Here is a 14142-nt window from a genome sequence, read left to right as displayed (position 1 = left end):
TGAAAGTAATGTGCTTCCTTGCTGTTTGTCCCCCTTCATCGAGCTTCGTGTTCCCTTCTTCCCATCTCCCTGATACTAAGCATACTTTTGTTTTCCTCCATGAAATTCAAAATGCACTTGCCTTGTAACTCACAGTCTAAAAAAAGATCTGCATGAGGCTTCAGACATCATCATCTCCCAGGGATTTTAGCTGTTGCTATAGAAGCCTAAATTCTCGTTTGAGAGACCTTTCCAATAGAAATAAGTTGGTACTGGGGGGGGGGAGGAAGTTGTCATGGAAATATGCAGGAAAAAGAGAAAGGAAATCTCAATTTGATAAACGCTGCATAGACATAGCCCGCTTGGTGATGAAGTGGTTCCATAGCTGGAGAGCTGATCCTGTGGACTTTCTTTGTTACATTCAATCCTCAAGAAATTATTTGACATCTATATTTCTAGTTCATCAAGGATGTTGCTTATTTATCTGGATCCGTGTTTCCAAGTGCACTGTAGTGTTCAAAAAGCAGCCTGGCCCCGTTCCTTTGCCCACATGGCCAGAGCTGGGCAGATTTGGAGGTGTCGGTCCCTAGGTGGGTGCAGGGAGCAGCAGTGCCCGCAGTGGTGGTCCCCTCCTGGAAGGAAGCTCTGGTAGGCATGGTGGTCTCTAGCAGCCATACTGTGGTCCAAGTCATAGCACAACTTCCTATCCTGGCCAGGACAACCCTGTAAGGATTTATAGAACTCCTGCTATTGAAACATGGCCTTAAGAATCCCATTTTAAATGACTTGCTAAAAATAGTTCACTCTGCAAACTTCATCACTGTTTCAGGTTTGAACAGAAGGAGCCCTTGGTGCCCAGCCGAGCGGAGGTATAAGCGGGTCCCTCTCCATGAATTTCCCGTCCTCTTACACCATCCCTAGGCCTGGTGGCCTTGATACCATCCCCTGGTTTTGAAGCTTTTTATGTCTTTCTTACCAAAGCTGCTTGGTACCTAATAGATGTGATTACGGGTGAGCTGCCTTTAAATATCTCTTACGGGTGTCACCATGGCAACTGCTGCAAGAGTTTCTCGCTGGTACAAGGCTTCCAGCTCCTTGAGATACCACAGGGCAGAGCATTTAGGCTTCTGTTTTCATGGTTTCAATGAGATCACCCACAATATCAAAGAGAAAATATAATGTATTTCTTATTTGTAATAGCAGTGGATATTAATGGTACTGGAAGGTCTTTTGACTGACGATTCTGGAATCTGATGTGCTCAAGTTGGAGAAAAAGTACAATTAAATATGCAATGAGGGACCAGACCTCCCTTAAGAAGCACACCTTTACCAGCAAGCTCCTGCAGGAACAGGAGAATGGTGCTTTCCTTGGTCAGTCCAACACTGGGCCTTTCTATTGATGCTGCCAACAAGTGAACTAATTAATCCTCACAAAGGATGCAAAACTGTGGTACTCTGCCATAGAAACAGGCAGAGGTGTTCGGGCTGATTCAGCCTGGAGTAGAGAAAAATGAGCTGGCTTTTATGTTCTCTCCTCTTTCTTTGTATTCCCAAGCTGCTGCTTTTTGCCCTAGGCCTTCAGCTGTTGCGTACCAGGCTAGCAGTGCTAGTTAGCTACTATTTAAAGTGACTTGCCTGCTGTGTTTAATACCCGACTCTTCCCCTCCTTCCCTCCTATCAACTTTCTTTCCCAAGCTCCTGTGTGCTTGGCCAGTCAGTCCTTTTGCTCTTAACGCCAGTTGTTTCTGTAGGTGTCTCCAAGTGGCAGGTCACTCATGTCCCTCACACTAACTCTGTGACCTCAGGGATCGTTCTGCTTTCATTTATTTATGAAACTGGTTATGGTGACTGGTCACAGGCTCCATAGGATACTTCCTTTTCATGCACTGATATCTTGGTTCATTACCCTCCTATCTCGCTATCTGCTGGAGATTTTAAATTATCATTTGCTTTTATAGCGACTTGGAAAGCTGAGCGCCTCTTTCTGCTGCTCTCCTACTTCGTTAGCTGTGGCTGTACCTGCTGCTTCTGGCCTTCCGTCCTTCACCTTTCAGAGAGTGAGGTCTGTTCATGTAACAGGCTCTTCAGTCTGGCTGCGCCAGACAAGAACGTGGAAGGAGACCTTGAGGAGAGGAGCAATTTGCATTCACTTTGCAGTGCGTGGGGACAACTGACATGCCAGAGCCAGAGCAGGCGTTGCTGCCTACCTCTGTGGCTGAAAGAATGCCACCTGTTCTGCAGGAGAGGAGTTTGTGCTGACAAAGCACGGATATTTGTCCTTACCTGCCTCTTAGGCAACATGAAGATCCCTTTGCTGAGTTTAAAAATGCTCAGAATTGATTTTAGTTGTAATAAGATGTTTATAGTGTGCCAAATTTGGACTGAGTTTCAAATCTGAAGTAATTATGACTGGTAACTGAGAAATCCAAGGAAATAATGTTCATAAGGAATCTTGAAAGCAGAGCCAGGATCTCAGATTGGAATTTGCTTGCGTTATATCATTGCACGTTTCTTAATACTTATTCTGTAACATGACAACTAACATTGGAGGGATCTCAGTGTTTGAGTACTTCACATTTCAGCTGCATAGTTCTGCAGTGTGCTAAGCTGACTTAAAAGCTGAAGCAGCAGTAAATGTTCATTCATACAAGCTGTCTGGAAGCGATGAATTGCTGTAGTTTAGATTCTCCCTTTTCCTGGCTTTGATTAGGCCACCAAAGCCAAACTTTTCTGCTCCATTTCTGGGTGCCTAATCTATACCAATATGCCTGTGTTTTGCAAAACTGCTGACTTCTTATTACGTAGGAACTAAAATCAATGGGTACCATAGGTCCTTACTAGATCTTGATATTTTTTCAATAATTTAGGTGCCTTTGTTTCCCTACCTGTAAAACAAGTAAGAGTTATGAAGCTGCTGCAGTGATTAGCTGATTCCATTTAATTAATCTATTAGAAATAAAAAGCAGAGGGTAAGAACAAATGGAAACTCTAGGATATTACTATATAAGGTATCAAACCTTACAGATACCCTTTTTCTGGAATCCTGATCTACATTAGAGGGCTTGTTTGTCCCCTGGGATTTGAACTCCTTGTGCTTCATCCTTTTTGTGTTAATTTGTCCTACTTTCTGTTGCTGCTGGGCCCCCTGTGATGCTCTCCATGTACCCAGGCGCACCCCGCGGTTCTGTCTCCATTCAGGGCTGTCAGCAGTTCTAGTGCAAGTCCCTCTGAAACGAAGCTGGCAACTCAGGTCTTTTATTTGCATCTCCCTGAAATGCGCCAAAAAGTTCAAAGCAGTGGGGCATTCCTACCCCGTCCCATCGGGGATTTAATTCTCAGGCAGCCTCCAGCACACGTCTTCTCCAGTCCTTAATTTTCCTGCACTGCTCTCTATTGTTAGTGATCAGCAAAAACTTAATGAAATGATTTTCTGTTGGAGGCTCGTTAGCGTTTCTAATGGATACCTGTTCCAATTTCTCTGCTGTTAGGTGATCAAATGCTAGCTTTTGCAGCATGTGATCCGTCTCGGACAATAAGCAAAGGGAGCAAATAGGGTTGTGCAGTATTTTTCTCGTGTAGGTAGTAGGAACTTGCTGTGCAACTTGAATATGGTAATTCTTGGTGTTAATGAGTGCTGTATTACCGCCTATGCACCAGAAAATGAGCACTGAAGAATAATAAAGAATTGAGACGTTCCCCTTCTTCTAAGTCTTTAATTTCAACATTGAAATCAAAATTTTCAGTTAAGTCGGAAAGAACCCGGAAAGTCTTATCTCCCCCTTTCAGAGAAGAGCATCGAGGGTTGCATTTTTCACGCTTTCAGATTTATCTGCTTTTGAACAGAAGGGGGACTGTAGTGAAGCGATCCCTGGTCTGCTGCTGTGCCTCTTATGCCTAAGAAAGTGCAGAGATGTTTGAAAATTGTAGAGGAAAAATAACTTCTGTGGATAAAATTGTGCAAAAATAATGAGACTTATTTTAAATAATTGAATGACTGTGAATACGTGAATATTTCTTTGCCACGTAGGTTCCCTGCCTCATTTTGTCATGTTCTGGGGGCTGGGTTTTGTTGGTAGATAGATGTCTCTTAACTCTTCAGTGATCTGGTCGGAAATGACAGAAATGCTGAAAAATGCTGGCTCCCCTTACAGACTCAGACTTCTGAAACAGGCAGTTTCCTAACTCTATTTTTGACGTACTTAGTGGCTGTTCCCTTGGAAATTTGAAAGTTGTTGTCTGGTCTTCTGAAATTTTGGCAACAGGCAACAAAGGAAGCTGCTTTTTCTGTCTCCTGTAGCACTCCGCGTTCCATAAATCATATCTGCTTTCCTCCAGCTTTAACGATTCTAGCTTCTCCCAGCAAAAGTGTTTTCTCTAGTTATGGGACGGAGCTGGTAGCTGTGCCACAGGCTGCGCTCTACAGGTAAATAAATGGGAAAATGGAACTGCAGAATAAGGACAGTGAGAAATCGGAGTTCTGCAGGGGAGTGCGTGCAGCTTCCTTGTGCTGGTGGAGCCTTTTTGGCAGCAGTTCCGGGAGTTCACTTTTTCTATCCACCCATTTGATCAGCATCGCCTCGCTGACTGAACAGCAGTTGTTTTTGTCAGAGTGGAAAGCGGTGCCCCATGATTCATTCTGCAAATGTCGACTGGCTGCTTGAACTTCCTGACATCTGTAGTGGGACTGAGAAAATAAAGAAGTTTGTATCAGTTATGTACAAAAAGGAGGAAAGAGGGAGTAAAGACATGGCCTGGCTCCACTAATACCCACTGTCTGGTGCAGCCTTTCCTTTGTAATTACTTTTGGTTTTATAACTCCAGACAGTGCTGTTCCAAGTCTTCTGACTGAATTAGAGACTTGCTTTAAGAAGACATTGTTATTGACATAATAGCCTTGCTTATGGAATCTCTCTCTTTGTAATTAAGGCTGTTGCATGCACAAAAGCAGTTAAACATAGCATAAATATCTGTAAATGCAAAGATATTTTTAATCTTGTTCCGTGTATGAGCCCTTTTTTTCCACGTTCTTTGTGCATTTGAATCTCAAATGAGCTGTGCCACCAGAAATTCTGCCCGTTGCCCATTCCTTTAAGTTGTGTGTCATCCGTGTTCATTCCTGTCAAACTGCCCAGACGATGCAGGTTGCGACACAAAGCATTTAAATTCCTCAAATGCAGAATTTTGAAGGCGCGTTGATGAGCAGGGCAGAGTATAACTCCTGTCCCTTGTTGCAGAGTCACGGGGGCTAGCAAGCTGACCACGCAAGCAATATCCTAACTGTCCGTTTGGCTATCAACCAGGCATACAAGTTGGGTGAGACCTTGGCAAATTTATATATATATATATAAATATATATATTGCTGCTTGAAATTGTTTTCTCATCCCAGCTGTGTGAACGTAATTACAGTTAATGCCCTGGACAGGCCACAGACTTTCTTTATGACCTTAGCCAACTCATTTGAGCTGTCTGTTTCTGGGCTCTTTGTTCATTAAACAAAAAGGCAATTTTTCAATTCAGAAGGTTTTGTGTTGAATAATTCTTTGGTCTAAGTAAAGACATCAGATAATTATAGCAATAAGCGCTACCAAAAAAAAAACTAAATAAACAAGCACTGTCTGGTCTTGTTGGGTCTGGGAAGTTTTGTGGCCCTACTCTAGCCCGTCTGCTAAAGCTGCAGCATGTAAATGCTGGGACTATCCCTCACACCCAAACATTTTCATGTTTAGGTTTTGGTCAAGTTGTGTTTATCAAAGCTAAAAAAAAAAGTCTTTGAGAACAAAATATAGTAGCTCATCTCTCCTCCCCACACCCCTCATCTCAGTTGTTTGTTTCTCTTGGCCTGAGGATAGGAAAACCTACCGAGCTGACACGGCTGCTCTCCCCCCCAGCCCACAAGAACTCACCAGCAGTGGCAGAGAGGCGGCATGCTGCAGTCCCACCAGTGCTTGTTTTCTCCAGACAAGGAGGCTTTGCAGCAGGGTGTGTGCAGCTGATGGCCCTCTCCTTTATGTGCTCAGGTTCAGGGGGCTGCAATCTTCTGTCAGTAGATTTTGGCTGTATCTGCCGTGTTTGAAGGTGGTCCGTCATCGCAGCAGAGGATGCTGAGCTCTGTACCTGGGCGACCTCAGTGTCTGTGCATGCAGCGCTGAACGTCGCTTTCCTGGAGAGGAGAAACAGTTTACGTAGATGACTACCAGAATTTGGTTAATAGGAATGATAGAAAGTACTGCTGTCTTATCTGAGCTGTGAGTAATTGCTGAATTTCAGATGTCTAAAATTATGGAACGGTGAGGCAGGCTGGATAGAAGGGTTGGTGCTGCAGGTAGGTGGGAACTTCCAGTGGCAGCTGGTATGATGGGGTGAATGTTCAGGGATTTGGAGCTAATAAGGAAAGCTTGGCACCCGCTGAACATAGACCATTATCATTTGTGAGGTAAGTCATGGTGTGGTCTTGTTCTTGTGTTTTAAGGTCTGAAGGTAAGAGTCCTCACTCTCAGGGACATCTCAAAGTTGGACCCAAAATCCATGATGTTTAGAAGGGACTTGGCTTGGACTCACTCTGTGTTTTAAGGTCTGGTTGCTCTGCAATAACAATAATGATGCCAACATTGAATTGAAAAGTAAATTAACCCGTGGCATAGCGTTAGCTTCCTTTCAGTCCCCTTGGCACCCAGAATACGGAGTTCCAAGAGGTGCGGTAAGGTTGAACTGTTCAGCTGCAACAACTGTTCCAGGATCATATTGTAAATCTTGTCTCTGTTATTACAAGATTGCTTGTATGTTAGGTTCTCACTGGTGGTTCACAGAGCCCCTGCTGCAGCCCAGGAGGAGGTTCCTGATCTCTAGTTTCAGTCTTAGGTGACAGACATCCTCTGGGGAGCAAACATCTCCCTCTGCATAGCCTCAAACAAAAATCCCTGTTCTAAATACCTCAAGTTTATAGGTTGAAACGTACATCTGTGTTTGATTTCTCCTTGCATCCTCTCAGCTTGATGCTGTCCTTGCCTGAACTAACCCCAGTAGAACCTCTGGCCCTGCCCATTTTCGGAGATGAATTGCTCCTCAGGGCAAGCAAGTGGGATATTCTTGAGCATTGCTCCCCTTGACCCTTATTCACTCTCTTCTAAATGAAGAACAGACTGATGCTTTTTGGTCAGCTCACGAGAAGTTGCGCAGGACTGACTCTACCCACTTCTTCTTGCAGAAGTCTTTGTCATAATGCATCTACCCTCCACACGCACACACCTTTTCATTTTTTTGTAACAATGGCACGGAAAATGTCGTGAGCTGTTCTGGCTGTGACTGCTGGCATTCTGTGGGAGAGATTTAGTGTGGAATATAAAAGTTTCTGGAAGCTGTCCCTGTGATTTCCTCTGCAAAATGCCTTCTTGCTATTGTCCCCTCCTTGCCCTTCCTACGCTGTAGGTACCGCATGTTCCCACCTGACTGGATCACGCAGACCAGGCTGGGGCTCATGCCCTCTGCCCAGTGCCCAGCTCTGCTGCTGGGATGAGGAGCTACTGAAAGCAACTGCCTGCTTTGTGGAATGAAACACCTTCGGGTTTTGGAGTGGGATATAAACGTCTTTCTTGCATAAATCTTCCTTGCTTTGATGAAAATATAATATTTCTCTTTCCCCTGAGTAAGCAAGTGTGCATATGTGTGCGCGCGTGTGTGCTGAATGCCAAAGCACTGGTGAAGCCAGCTTGCTTCCGTATGTGAATCATTTCTCAAGCAGCTCTCTGTGTCTCGCTGCAATGTGGTTTTCCTCTCAGGGAAGAACTCAAGCCCTGAATTTTCAGTCTGGCTTGCACATGCTGTCAGAAGCTAGTGGGAGACAGTTTTCTTCTTAATGCAGGAAAGAGGACAAGCTTTTACTGTAAGTATTTTATTTTTTAAGGTGGGAGTTATGATCTCTAGTGGGGTTGTGGGAGCAGCAATGTAATCCTGGAGTGAATGTACCTGTTTTGCTCAGCGATGCTTTTTCGTAATATCTCCCTAATTACAACTAAATTGCTGGAAACAAGAAATGTACGGTGCAAACAATTCTGTGTTAGCAGAAAATGGGCTTGGGGGGGGGGGGGGGAGTGATGTAAAAGCCATTGCAACAACATAAAAGTGAGTCTGGAGAGCTGCCTGCTGTGTTTGCTTCTGCTCGGCTATGTGGAATCTAGAGACAGAGGGGATGAAGTGATTTCTGTGTCTATATCTCCTTTCTTCGGGAATTTAGCGCTGTGCTCCAACAGTTGCACCAAGCAGGAGCACAAGCCCGCTTGCCTCTGCTACTGCATGCTCCCGTAGTCCAGTCAGGAAAGGGCAGAAGGGAACAAGCTGCTGAGCAAATAGCTTTGGCAGCTCGCTGCTCTGCGGGGGAGCAGCGAAAGCCCCGGAGAGTGTGCCAGGCGGCTCCCCCCTTGTGAGAGCAGAGCAAAGAGCTGCTGGGACTCGCAGCAGGACCTTTACATGGAGCAGCTGAACAGTTGGCCTTAAAATTGGTCTCTGGGCTGAAGCTCAATCGTAATAGCAATAGTGGTAATAACAGCGTTTGTATAGCAGGTAACATAGCTCTGCAGAGTTATAGAGATGGTAATTAAGCCCTGGGTATGGAGCAGTGAGGGATTACTGGTGGAACTGGTTTGAAAGCAGGGATTCTCTACCTCTGTCTTTTGTACTGTCTTAAGTTCTTTTGGATGTCCCCTCCTAATGCTTTGTCTCCCCTCCCAAATACTGTTTCATATGTTGCTCTTCCACCCTCTCTAAATTATAAGGTACTTTCTGTCCCTGTAAGCTCAGCAGGAGAGGGTGACTGATTTGCTGAAATACACTGGGTTTTACTGGCAGAACGTGACAGGTAACTAACACAGGGATGCCTCAACCTAACATGCTCACATGTGCCACCTCCTCTCTTGGCTCAGTTCTAAAATTTCCTTTCATTATGCAGTGTACCAAGGTGGGCCTTCTGCTCCCTTAGTGGCCTCAAATCGTACTCATAATCCCCTGATAGCATTGTTTAAATCTGTTCTGTTTCTCTTCAGTATATTTCAAAAATGCAGAAGTCCTCTATTTTCTCCTGCAGTTTTGGAATTTGCTGCTGCTGTCATCTTCCCAAAGAAACCTTTCAGTTAGTTCACATCACCACTCATAGAAGTTCAGAAGCTGCCCATTTATTGCAGCTAATATGTGACCCGCTATGCACTTACTGGAGGACAACCATCTCCTTTAGGGATAGCTCCCAGGTCTCTATTATTTCTCTGCATCGTGATGGATGGAAAAGAGGAGCCAGGGAAACATCCCAGCATGCGGCGGTCTGTGGGGTTGTCGTGTGCTCTGGGACAGATGTTGATCTCTCATTTTTACTTTGCTTTTCAGTGGGGTTTCTTTGCAAGGCACGTGAACGCTGCTCATTCATGTGTTTGTCTTCGTAAACCTGCTGTGTAGGGACCGAGCCTGTTTCTATAAATGGGAAATGGCTGAGGTAGTGCAGGAAAGCTGTGATGGAGCTGAGGATAGAATCGGGTGGAATCCCAAGTCGGTGTACTGACGGCGGTGTCATCCATGGATGCTTCGAGCAGGTGGGACCTGCGAGTGTGTGTGCACGCACCGGGCCGGATAACCGCGTAGCGGCACGCGGGGCATGTCTGCCATGCTAACACAGCATCCTGCCTTCCCTTTCTTGTACATGTAGCTACCCCCCTGTGCTACAGGAAAATGTAATGGCAGGTAATTACCCAGCAAACCACTTGTAATTATTCTTCATTTCTTCAGCAATTACACAGCTCTTGCTCGATCTGAAATGAAACCTTTTCCTCCTCCTTGTTGGCCAAACGGGATGTGTTAGCCAGTTTGTGCTGTGTTCCCTGGGACAGCAGTTAGACAACCTGGGTTACTGGGCAGCAGCGACCTTGGAATGGTTCTAAACCATCTTGTTCCCATCTGCAATATACCAAACATAAAACCTCTGTGCAGTATTGCACTGTTCCATGCTTTCCTTTACTGCTCCAGCCTGAGAACATGCCGCCCACGAATGCGTGCTCCCGTCCTTTCCCTTCTGGTTGAGTTTCTTCCCTTGCACACAGCCATTGGTAACGTGGTGTGCATGATTCAGAATTGCCACGTTCAAGTCCACATCTCTGCCCTGAAGTTAGTGAAAGATCTTGTCAGTCCTCTGTCATTTCAGCCTCACTGAGACAACATCCACGTGCACCAGAGAAGCGCGGTGGGGGTTAGCTGATGGCCAGCACCCTGCTGTGCTTCACAACCTCTTCAGGTTTTGTCCCATCCAGCCGGTAGCTGCTGCTGCTGTCTTCTGGAAGGCTTCACAAGCACAAAAAATTACAGATCAGTTGCTATTTTTGTTTCCTTATCCCCGTGTTTGTAAGATCAGGGGTCGCAGGGAGGAAGCATAGCTTCTCTTCTGAGATGCGTGGTGGTGACTGGTTAGATAATCAGTGCGAGGGTGGAGGAGAAAATCGAATATCCATGTACAACCAGCATTTAGATTACTGGGGGAGATGGTTCCCAGCCATTTCAGAGTACAGCTTTGGCTTGAGTTTATTTTTTTTTTTTTAAGCATCAGTCACTGCTGGATGACATTTCTGGGTATTTTAGCTAGAGAAGTAGCAAAGCTGCCTGATTTTTTCCTGTCTTCTAAACAGCCAGTAATGTAGGATGAGGACAAGGGAAATACAGCTAAGTGTATCCTTTGTCCATATGCACCCATGAGGGTTTTGTTGTGATTTCTGCATTCTTTGAGATCTAACTAAGCATAAAAAAATCGCAAATTAAACCTCCAGGGAGAGCTTCTGTGTGGGAGGATGGACAGGAGGTTTTGTGCTGCTCTCATCCGTCCGTGCCTGGAAAAATCATCAGTGACCCTAACGGCTGCTGTGGGAAGAGAGGATTTTATTTTCAGCCATGTCAAGAACTGGAGGCCTGCAGTGGCTGACCTGGAGCCTGGCAGTCTGGTTGGGATGGTTTGGGAAGTTGATGGCCAGAAAGCTGTCATTTGTGGCTACCTGGAGCTGTCTTTGCCTAGACCATTTCTGCTGCTACTTACAAGTGCTCATAACCATTTGGTATATTTATATACTGGTTAATAAATTTCCATTTAGAAAATCATGAATGCTAAGGAAATAAGCAAGAAACACTTTAAACAACACAGAAATGAGAGATTTTCTTACCACTGTAACCACAGGTAAAGAAAGTGCCTTTGGAGACAGGGACTGGCTCTGCAGCAGTTGTTCGTAATGTAGAGAGGAAGGGGAGCCCTGTGCTCTGAAATTCCCATCTGATGCCATGTTAAAAGCTCTCTTCGAAGTTTTTTAGGAGTCCTGCAGGACTGTGTGTTTTGTTTTCTTTTAAGGCATTCTGCATATGAGGGTATAATCTTCAGACAACCTTAAAAGAAGATGCTGAAGATGTGCTCCTGAAGCCATATCACAACTACTGCTGGTTAACTCCTTGGGCTGGTTTCTTGTTTTGTATTCTCCCAGTGATTAGCTGGGCGACCTTGGGCTTGTTTCTTCATTTCTGTGTAGTTGTCTTCTATCTAAAATTCACCTACATTTTTAACTTCTTGCAAAAACACTTGAATGCTTTAACTGTCTGGCTGAATTATTACTCTACATTTTTCTCCGCTCTTGAAAGTTAAAAATAATAACCATGAAAACACCTTTGCTTGAGGCATGAATAAAACCAACCGAGTTTTCCCTGCTGTAACATGCAGTCTGGACATGAAAATTTCCAAGTGTTGTCTTGTCTTCTTATACTTTACCAGCAAAACATGAAAACTCAGGTGCAAATGAGATTGGAAAGCAAGTCTGCTGAGGTAGACCAGAGGAAGCAGCTGCCCAGGTGATCAGGGTCAGGTTTGAAATTGATTTTCTGTTTCTGTGGCAGGTGAGAGCATTAGGGGTGAGGTGCTGGGAAATGGACACGTCTTGTCTGTTCCTCTGGTTTGCTTTTGGGTGGAAGAGGGTGGTCTGGCTTGTGATTTTTGTGGGCTTCTAAATCCAATTCTAATGAAAGCTAAACTTTGTACCAGGAAAAAATCCTGCAAGTGTCTCTGCTTGGAAGAGCAATGGAGGAGAGTTGCACGGAGATGCCTTGTTTTCGGTGTCGTCCAGGCTAACAGCAGCTAGAGGAAAAAGGGGACGTGTTAGATACAGAAATACAGACGTGGAGCTGAAATGAATGATGGCTTGGCAAAGTTGCTAATGATGACCACAAGGGAGTAAGTGGGTTGTTTTTAATTGCTAGCCCAGTCTTATTTCCAGATGGGTTTTGTGTGCTACCTCCACGTGGGCAGTTACTGTATGGGACTGTCAGCTTTCCTGGTTTGCGACCCTGGCATCAGCTACGAAATCCCGATGAGTCACACGGGAGCATCTGTCGAGCCTGAACGTTGTTAAAAATGGATTGAAGTGAAAGGCAGAAAGGCATCCTGTCTTAGCATCAGTGGCTGTCCTGCCACAGAGCTTCCAGCTGGCTGCTAGGAAAGGCTGTACAGCTTCCTGAACCTGCTGGGTGTTCCTGTTCTGGTCGGTAGTTTGTCTGAAAAGAGCTTGATCAGGTCAGGAGGAAGACAGTGGAAGCATGATGCAAGTCTCACATGGGAAAGAAAAAAAAAAAGAGAGAGAAAGGAAGGAAGAGAATTTTGTTTTGATTTCATGAGAATTTGTAAGAAAGGTCCTGGACTAGTCTGACTTTTTGATGTAATAAAAGTAGCAGAATTAGCGGGAGATGGCACCGGGGATTGGGGTTTTTAACCCAGCGAAGTCACGGATGTCTGTCCTTGGAGAGCCCGGCCTGCAGAGTTGGTGCCTCCAACCTCCTTTGTCAGAAGCGCTGGGCATTCACAGGTCTCAGTGAACCTGCCACCTGTATGTTACTTTCCAGATCTAGTAAGGGATGCTCATAAATCTTTTTTTCATTGGCTTTGCCACAGCAACTTGAATGGCTCTGCTCCAATTTGACTGTCCTGTTGGGTAGCATCACACACAAACACGATCACCAAAACCCAAATTCTTTAAATACGAGGGGTACAGAAAAAACCTGCCTACTCCCATCCCTCTAAGGGATTTTCCTGTGTAAATTAATTTCTGCAGATGTTAATGAATTTCGTTTACTCACTAGTGTAACTGCTAGCTTTCTTGGCCGTAAAATAATACTGCTTGTCATCACTCAGTTCAACCTATCCATTCTTTTTCTAGTTATTGGGAGTAAAGCAGCATTTGGCGGCCAGCAGAGTGTTCCCTAGTTTGTTCTACGAGGCTGGTGAGTTACTCCTTTGATGGATAGCCAAGCCTTGAGATCCAAGAGACCTAGGTTGTTTCTGCTGATGCTGCCTGCTGCAAGAGTCAGGATAAATTCTTAATCCAGTTTTTCTAGCCGTAAAATGGGAAATATTCCAGGCTGGTTCTCAGGCCTTTATTAATATATTCATGTGGACTGACTAATAACAGATGTCTAGGTTTTCCATCTTTAATAAAACAATAAAATTTGAAGTAAAATGGACCGTCTTTCCACTGCAAGACTTCTGACAACTGCCAAAACAGTCCACATCAAAAATTGCCAAAAACCTTTTAAAAATACAAGTGAGAAAGGATGAGCTATATATTATGGCCTGAATTTTCAAAGCCTGATGCCTGCAGGGAATTCTGAGGATTACCGAGAGCAAAGGCTCTGTCAGGACCAGCTTTCCATTTTTATGAACCCTTCAATTATTTCATTTGCAGCACCTGTTTTGGAGGAGAGGGGCACTCAGACACCAGCAGTTTTGAATACAAAAGATTTATTTCAAACAAAACACCTGCACTCTTATTCTGAAAATTACTGGTGATGGAACTGACTTTGCTGCTCTGAAGCAACATGGCCCTGGCACGAACCCCCACTTACTTCAACATGGCACTGCTGCTTATCTCCAGCTTCCACCCATTTTCTGAGCACGTCTTTAAGCAGAGTGTATGACACGGGTTTGATTGTGGCCACTAGTCCCTGTAAAACGCTAAGAAAGAAATGAGAATTGAAATTGCAGAGCTCCAGAGTTTGCTTGGAGAGTCATCCTCCAGGAAAGTGAGCAGAAACATGTCTCATCTGAAACGTACTGAGACGTAGTTGGTGTAAAAGTAGTGATTTTGGCTTTGTATTTGCAGAAGTAACTT

General features: G+C 44.7%; 1 protein-coding gene and 1 long non-coding RNA gene across 6 annotated transcripts in view; one reads left to right on the top strand and one right to left on the bottom strand.

Annotated features, from left to right (window-relative positions):
- Window positions 1-3676: 3676 nt before the first annotated feature.
- On the bottom strand, window positions 3677-6305 carry LOC137842348 (uncharacterized). Its single transcript, XR_011089026.1, has 2 exons — window positions 5884-6305; window positions 3677-4663 (listed from the first exon to the last, which is right to left on the bottom strand). It is a non-coding gene; the product is annotated as an uncharacterized lncRNA (long non-coding RNA).
- A 1388-nt stretch (window positions 6306-7693) lies between these two features.
- Window positions 7694-14142, top strand: part of SPECC1 (sperm antigen with calponin homology and coiled-coil domains 1) — an 83937-nt gene continuing 77488 nt past the window's right edge. For 4 of the 5 annotated variants that reach the window (XR_011089024.1, XM_068656238.1, XM_068656240.1 and 1 more), the window contains exon 1: window positions 7694-7859. The gene's annotated coding sequence lies outside the window, so the exon portion shown is untranslated. The remainder of the gene's footprint in view (window positions 7860-14142) is intronic. The other variant, XM_068656242.1, reaches the window with a different exon arrangement.

The sequence above is a fragment of the Anas acuta genome, chromosome 19, assembly GCF_963932015.1.
Source record: "Anas acuta chromosome 19, bAnaAcu1.1, whole genome shotgun sequence".
In the NCBI taxonomy this organism is placed as follows: domain Eukaryota; kingdom Metazoa; phylum Chordata; class Aves; order Anseriformes; family Anatidae; genus Anas; species Anas acuta.
This window is presented reverse-complemented; position numbering and strand designations above follow the sequence as displayed.